Below are 8,792 nucleotides of genomic sequence, written 5' to 3' on the forward strand. Positions count from 1 at the left end.
CCACAATCACATCCTTTATTACTACTCTTATATTCAAGGTAGTATTAAGTGTCCATATTTCTTAAGCCACATTCAAGGAAATCGTGTCTTAGCTATTTTGGATGTTGCCTCTCCTTCATCTTGTACATGAAACACCAGCAGATTTAATATTGGCATCCATCATCTAGTCAAACCTCGCATACATTCTTCAAACCAATCAAATTTAGGATTCTAAACATTTTCTGTGTCAATAAAAGGTGTGGAATTATAGATTAGATGAAGACCTGTTTTTCCTTGCCACATTGGACTTCCGGACACCATTTGGATTTGGTTTAGAAGATGGGGAAGTTTAGAAGATGTTTCTTGGCCCGAGTCTCTTAACAAGTAGAGATGTAGAAGAGAGAGTGAGACCACAAAGAGACTTGCTGTTGACTGCAGGGCACCACCAACCGCCTTGATGGTGGCATTAGCTGGATTTGGGGCAGTCGAAGTACTCTGGGGGGTGTTACTTGAAACTGTTACAACAGTTGTTTCATTGGAATAAATCTGCGTGGATAGGAGCAATGCCAGCACCAGCAGCCCCAGCCCGAGCCTGGCCACCATTGCTCTGCCCATGTCCCCTCCCTTGGTGCTCTGCACGTATCACTGGATGCTGGGTGCTTGAAGAACTGCTGGCTCCGGGAGGGTGCAGGCAAGGTCTGAGGTTCATTTCTTGTAGGCAACTAATCAATGGGTCTTGCTTTTTTCACTCTTTTAGCCAATCTATGTGTTTTGATTGGAGAGTTTAATCGATTTACATTCAATGTTATTATGGATAAGTAAGATCTTACTCTTGCCATTCTATTTTTTTGTTTTCTGGATGTTTTATGGTCTTCACTTGCTTCTTGTTTTCCCTATCTTTTTCTAGTTAAGCAAATTTTCTCTGGTAATGTGATTTAATTTATTGTTTTTTCTATGTGTGTGTATTCATTGTGTATTTTTTTGGTTCAAGGTTACCATGTGACTTGCAAATACTATCCTATGGCTCATTTTTTAAACTTGATAACACCACTATTTGCATAAACAACAAAAAACAAGCAAAGAAAACAATAAAAACTCTTAAGTCTTAAGTTTGTCCTCCTGCTTTTTAATTTATTGTTTGTATTTATATCTTTCTGTGCTGACAATGTCTTAAAAAGTTGTTCTACTTATTATTTTTTATTTGTTCATTGTTTATTCTTTCTATTTAAGATGAAAGTAGTTTACACACCACAGTTAGTGTTTTAATTTTCTGTGATTTTATGTGTACTTACTATTATCAGTGAGTTTTGTACCTTCAGATGATTATGTCTTTTTCTTTCTAATCAAAGTAGTTTCTTTAGTATTTTCTGTAGGACAGGTCTGGTATTGAAGAAATCTCTTAGTTTTGTTTGTCTGGGAAAGCCTTTATTTCTCCTTCATGTTTGAATAATATTTTCACTGGATATACTCTTCCATGGTAAAAGTTTTTTTTTTTTTTTTTTTTTTTTTTTNTACTTGAATATTGATATATTTATCAATAGGTTTGAAAAGTTCTCTGTCATTCCTAGGTTTGGGAAGTTCTCTGTTATTATCAAACTAAATAAACATTCTACCACATTACTTTCTCTACCTCTTCTTTAAGGTTCATAACTATTAGATTTGTTCTTTTGATGCTAATTTCTAGATACTGTATGCAAGATTCATTTTTTAAAAATTATCTTTTCTTGTCTCACAACTGTGTATTTTCAAATAGTTTGTCTTCAGTCTCACTAATTCTTTCTTTTGCTTGATCAATTCTGCTATTAAAGTTCTCTGATGACTTTTCAGTATGCCAATTTCATTTTCAACTCTAGGATTTTTACTTGATTCTTCTGAGTAAATTCAATCTCTGTTCAGTTTATCAGATATAATTCTGAATTCCTTTTCTGTGTTATCTTGAATTTCTTCGAGTTTCCTCAACACAGCTATTTTGAAGTCTCTATCTGAAAGGTCACATATATTTCTTTGTCCATGATTGGTCCCTGGTGCCTTATTTAGTTTCTTTGGTGAGGTCATGTTTTCCTGGATGGTGTTGATGCTAGTTGATGTTCTTCATCATCTGGGCATTGAGGAGTTATTTATTGTAGTCTTCACTGTCTGGGTTTATTTGTAGCCATCCTTCTGTGGAAGGCTTTCCAGATATTGAAAGACTCGAATGCTGTGATTGACACTTTATCTCCTTTAGGGGGCATGTTAAGCCCAGTAACACTGTGGTTCTTGGAAACTCATAGAGATACCACCTGGATGCTCTTCTACGAGGTCCAGGAGATTTATCTGGATTACCAGGCAGATACTCTTGTTCTTTATCCTTCACTTTTTTTCAAACATACACAGTCTCTATCTCTGTTATAAGCCACCTAAATAAAGCTGGGGGTGGTGTGACACAAGCACCTCTGTGGCTGCCACCACTAGGTCTGCATTGGGTCACACCTTAAGCCAGCACAACACTGAGTTCAACCCAAAACCCACTGTAACCACTCCCTGGCTGCTTTCTTTGTTCACCCAAGGATTTGGGACTCTACAGTCAGCAGGTAGCAATGCCAGGAAGGTCTGTGACCTTACCTTCAGGGCAGCAAGTTCCTCCAGTCCCCAAGTGGGTCCAGAAGTGCTGTCTGGGAGTCAGGGACTAGAGTCAAAACTTCAGAAGTCTAATGGAATTATTTCAAAAGAACACAGGAGTCAAGTTTAAGGAATTTCACTAGCCAAACATTGGACAATTTTATAATTAAAAGAATATCAGTGTAAGTGTATATAACACCTTATTTTTTTTGAAATCCATGAGTTCATATTGCTAACCTAAAAAAAGGTGGAAAAGGGAGAGGAAGGTTAATTTTTTTAAATATGTGTATGTGGTGGTAGAGTACTCTTCTTTACAAGGAATGTTCACTAAGAAATATTGAGGGTATAAAAAATCACCATTCTACCACCTCTATGGTATGATTAATTTAGTCATTCATTATCATCAATAGGTACTAAAACTGGCAGGCAAAACATTGTTGACAAACAAGATATTCACACAATGTGGTGATGATATTGTGGCTATATAAGGCATGTCTTTATTTGTAAGAGGTGTACGTTTAATTATTTAGGTATAATATGTGATGCTTGCAACTTATTTTCAAATGGTTTAGCAAAAAATTAAATATGAACATCATTCATGTAAATTTGTAAATTACATAAATGTATGTATATATGTGTATATATACATATGTGTATATATACATAAATATGTGCATATATATAATCATATACATATGTGTGTGTGTGTGTGTGTGTGTATGTGTATATATAAGTAGAGAGAGAGAGGAAGAGCAGAGAAAACACAAAGTGGCTACAATGTTAGCCATTGATGAGTCTGAGAATATGCACAAAGAGATAGAGGTATTCAGATGTTCACTCAGTGTCTTTAAACTTTTCTTCACATTTGAAAATTTCGGAATAAAATTAGAAAAAAAAGTATTTGAAATTTCACACTAAAATGTATTAAAACAATTCTGTTACTCAGAGCACATCTTAGTGTTTTATAAATTGTATGAAATAGTGCTTGCTGCTTAAATACAAACTTTGCAGGTAACAAAACAGTCAACTTACAAAGATATATGTCAGTGAGCGTTCTCCTTCAGGATGATAATTGAAAAAAAAATTAAAACAGCACATTACCTCCCTTGCACACCACCATCCTATTCTTGTGTAAAATAAAGGAGTAGCTACATTGAGAATATTATGTGCAGTCTAAGAAATAATCCTAAATCACATATTCTTTTTAATTTTTTTTAAATTATACTTTAAGTTCTTGGATACATGTGCAGAATGTTCAGGTTTGTTACAAAGGTATACACGTGCCATGGTGGTTGGCTATACCCATTTACCCGTCATCTACATTAGGTATGTCTCCTAATGCTACTCCTCCCCTGCCCCCACCGCACTGACAGGCCCTGGTGTGTGATGTTTCCCTCCCTGGGTCCAGGTGTTCTCATTGTTCAACTCCCACTTATGAGTGAAAATATGTGGTGTTTGGTTTTCTGTTCTTGTGTTAGTTTGCTGAGAATGATGGCTTCCAGCTTCATTCGTGTGCCTGAAAAGGACATGAACTCATCCTTTTTTATGGCTGCATAATATTCCATGGTGTATATGTGCCACAATTTCTGTATCCAGTCTATCATTGATGGGCATTTGAGTTGGGTCCAAGTCTTTGCTATTGTGAACAGTGCTGCAATAAACATACATGTGCATGTGTCTTTATAGTAGAATGATTTACAAATCATATGTTGTTTTTTATAATTAAATGTATCAATACATAAGGCATTTAGGACAGTCTGTGTCATACAATAAAACATTTAACCAATGCTAAATTTATTGTTTGTATTGATATATCTATACATATTGTGGGCTATATGTGATATTCTGATACATGCATTTAATCTGTAATGATCAAATCAAGGTGTTTAGGATCTTCATTACCTCAAACCTTTATCATTTTATATATTGGAAACAGAGTCACTCAACTCTGCTATCAAACACCAGATCTTATTTATTCTATCTAACTGTATGTTGGCAGCCATTAACCAACCTCTCTCATCCTCCACCACACTTCCCTTTCTCGACTAACCATCTTTCTATTCTTTACCTTCATGAAAGCAACTTTTTTAGTTTGTACAAATGATTAAGAAGATGTGATATTTCTCTTTCTGTGCTCAGCTTATTTCATTTAACCTGCAGTTTCATCCATTTTGCTGCAAATGACAGGATTTCCTTCATTTTAATAGCTGAATAGCATTTTATCAGGTATGAATACCACATTTTCTTTTTTCATTCATCCATTGATGAACACTTAGGTTGATATCATATCTTGATTATTGTCAATAGTGCTGAAAACCATGAGAGTGCAAGAATCCCTTTGATACACTAATGTCCTTTCCTTGGGCTAAATACTCAGTAGCGAGATTGCTGGATCATGTGGTAATTATATATTTAGTGTTTTACAAACCTCAGTGCTGTTTTTTTCATAATGGCTGTATTAAATTGCATTTCCACCAACAGTGTATAATGATTCCTTTTTTTTCCTACATCTTCACCAGTATTTATTATGTTTTCTCTATTTGATAACAGCCATTCTAACTAGGTGAGATGATATCTCATTGTGGTATTGACTTGCCTTTTTCTGATGATTAGAGATGTTGAGCATTTTTTGTATATACCAGTTAGTCACTTGTGTGGTCTTTTTGAAAATGTCTGTTCAGGCCTTTTGCCCATTTTTAATGAGATTATGATACAATGATGATGATGGTGATGATGATGATGACTGTTGAGTTGTTTGAGTTCCTTGTATTTTCTGGATATTAGTCTCTTGTAAGATGAAGAGTTTGGAAATATTTTATCTTATTCCACAGATTGTCTCTTCGCTTTGTTGATTGTTTATTTTGTGGCAAAGTTTTTAAGTTTAATATAGTCCCTTTTGTCTGATGATTTTGTCTGTGCTTTGGAAGCCATAACATTTATGCCTAGACCAATGTCTTGAAGCATTTCTCCTCCGTTTATTTCCTAGTAGTTCTACAGTTTGGATTTTATGTTTAAGTCGTATTATATTTTTAATTGATTTTTATATTGGTGAGAGATAGGCAACCAGTTTTATTCTTCTGCATATGAATATCCAATATTCCCGGCCTCTTTTATTGAAGAAGGTGTCCATTCCCTAATGAATGTTCTTGGCACCTTTTTCAAAAATGAGTTGGCTGTAAATACATTACCTTATTTCTGTTTTCTCTATTCTATTTCATTGGTTTGAGTGTCTATTTTCAATACTAATACTGCACTGGTTTTGTTACTATAGCTTTGTAGTATATTTTGAAGTCAGGCAGTGTGATACTTCCAATTTGGTTCTTTTTACTGAGGACTGCATTGACTATTTGGGGTCCTACACAAATTTGACGATTACTTTTCTATTTCTGCGAAGAACATCATTGGAATTTTGACAGGGATAGCATTGAATCCGTAGATTGCTTTGAGTAGTACGGTCATTCTAACAATGCTACTTTTGATCCATGAGCATGGGGTAGCTTTCCATTTGTTTTTTCACTCTTCAATTTCTTTCATCAATGTTTTCTAGTTAGCATTGAAAGGTCTTTCCCCTCCTTTATTAAATTTATTCCTGAGTATTTTATTTTTTGTAAGCATCATAAATAGGATTATCTTCCCAATTTCTTTTCAGCTAGTTCATTATTAGTGTATAAAAACATTGCTGATTTTTGTATGATTATTGTGTATCTGGCAACTTTATTGAATTTGTTTATCATTTCTAATAATTTTGGGGTGGAGTCTATAGGTTATTCCTTAGATAAGATCATATTATCTGCACAGAGGGACAATTTGATTTTCTCTTTTCCAATTTAGATACCTTTTATTTCTTTTACTTGCCTGATCGCTCAGGCTAGAGATTCCAACATTAGGTTGAATAACTGTGGTAAACGTGGGCATCCTTCTCTTGTTCCAGTTCTTAGAGGAATGGCTTTCAGCTTTTCCTTATTCAGTATAATGTTAGTTTTGAGTTTGTAATATATGACCTTTTTTATGCTGAGTTTTGTTCCTTCAATATATGACTTGTTGAGAGTTTTATCATGAAAAAATGTTGAATATTATCAAATGCTTTTTCTGCATCTGTTAAGATACTCATATAACTTTTGTCCTTAATTCCATTACGTGATATATTAAGTTTATTTATTTTCATATGTTGATCTAGCCTTATATTCTTGAAATATAATAAATACCACTTGCTCATTGTCTATTGTTGTTTTGATGTGTTTTTGGATTTGGTAGCATTTTCTAGAGGAATTTTTATCTGTGTTCCTCAGGAATATAGGCCTATAGTTTCTTTTTTGATTGTCTACTTGTTTGGTTTTGTTTTCCAGGTAATGCTGGCCTTATAGAACGAGTTATGGAGAATTTCCTTCTGTTTAACTTTTTGGACAAGTTTGAAAACAACTGGTGTTAGTTTGTCTTTATAAGTTTGGAGGAATTCAGCATTAAGCCACCTTCATTGGGAGACTTTTCATTACTGATTCAATCTTCTAACTCAATATTGATCTGTTCAAGTTTTTTTTTTTTTTTTTTTATGGTTTAATCTTGGTAGGTTTTTTTTGCCCAGAAGGTTTTATATGTCCAGGAATTAATCTATTTTCTCTAGGTTTTCAAATTTGTTATCTTATAGTTGTTGATAACAGTCTCTAATGATCTTTTGTATTTCTGTGGTATCAGTTGAAATGTCTCCTTTTCGTTTCTTATTTTATTTATTTGGATCTTCTCTCTTTTTTCCTTGGTTCATTTAGCTAGTGGTTTATCAATTTTGTTTATAGTTTTAAACTACCAACTTTTTGTTTAAAAGAACGTTCAGAATTTTTTAGTCTTTATTGTGTTTAGTTCTGCTATGATTTTTATTTTTCTTTGTGTCTACCAAGTTTGTCTCATATGTGCTTTCCTGTTCCTTGAGGTGCATCATTAGGTTATTTATTTGAAATGTTTTTACTTTTTTGTGCAAGTCTTTATTGCTATAACCTTCCCTCTTAGCACTGCCTTTTCTATGTCCGATAGTTTTTGATATGTTGTGTTTCTATTTTATTGTTTCAATAAAATTTTATTTTCTTCTAAATTACTTCATTGACTCAATCATCCTTCAGGAGCATATTGTTTAATTTCCATGTGTTTGTACAGTTTCTAAAGTTATCTTGATATAGATTTCTAGTTTTGTTCAAGTGTGGTCTGAAAAGATACTTGATATGATTTTAATTTTTACAAATTTGTTAAGATTTGTTTTGTGTCTTAACATATTGTCTATTCTAGAGAATGTTCCATTTGCTAATGAAAAGATGTGTATTCTCGAGCTATTTGATAAAATTTTCTATAAATGCTTGCTAGGTTCATTTGGTCTATGGTGCAGATTAAGTCCAGTGTTTCTTTGATAATTTATTTTGTCTAGATGATATATCCAGTGCTGACTGTGGGTGTTGGGACTTCCAGTCATCATGTATTGAATTCCCCAACTGTATTTGTATTGGGGTTTATCTCTTATGTTACCTCTTATAAATGAGGGATACATGTTTCATATATGTGAGTGCTTTGTTTTGTACATATATATTTAAAATTGTTACGTCTTCTTGCTGAGTTGCTTCTTTTATTATTATATAATGACTTTCTTTTCATGCTTTTTGACTTAATGTCTACTTTGTCTGATGTAAGTATAGCTACTCTAGGATGCTTTTGGCTTCTGTTTATGTGAAATATTTTTTCCATCTCTTCACTTTCAGTCTATTTATTTACAGATGAAGTGAGTTTATTGTAAGCAGCCTATAGTTACGTTTTGTTTTTTAAATCTATTCTTCTAGTCTATATATTTTATCAAGGGAATTTAAGCCATTTGCATTCAAGCTTATTACTGATAGTTCATGACTCACTCTTGTCAGTTGGTTGTTTTCTATGTCGTTGTCTCTTTCTTCCTTTTTTATTGTTTGCGTCTACCATTTGATGGGTTTTGTGTGTGTGTGTGTGTGTGTGTGTGTGTGTGTGTGTAGTGATAATGTTTGCCTCTTTTCTCTTTTCATTTGTTTTGTTTTACCAGTGAGTTTTATATTTTGTGTGTTTTATAATGCTATATATCATTCTCTGCTTCCAGATATATGTCTTCCTTACTTATTTATTGTAAAATATGTCTAGGTGTAAAATTCCCTCAGTTTTTGTTTGCCTATGAAAGACTATTTCTTCTTTATTTTGAAGGATAGTTTTCT

General features: G+C 33.5%; 1 pseudogene; it reads right to left on the reverse strand.

Annotated features, from left to right (window-relative positions):
• Positions 1 to 210: 210 nt before the first annotated feature.
• On the reverse strand, positions 211 to 594 carry LOC108527255 (signal transducer CD24 pseudogene; annotated as a pseudogene).
• Positions 595 to 8,792: the final 8,198 nt, after the last annotated feature.

The sequence above is a fragment of the Rhinopithecus bieti genome, unplaced genomic scaffold (assembly GCF_001698545.2).
Source record: "Rhinopithecus bieti isolate Rb0 unplaced genomic scaffold, ASM169854v2 scaffold_4783, whole genome shotgun sequence".
NCBI lineage: Eukaryota > Metazoa > Chordata > Mammalia > Primates > Cercopithecidae > Rhinopithecus > Rhinopithecus bieti.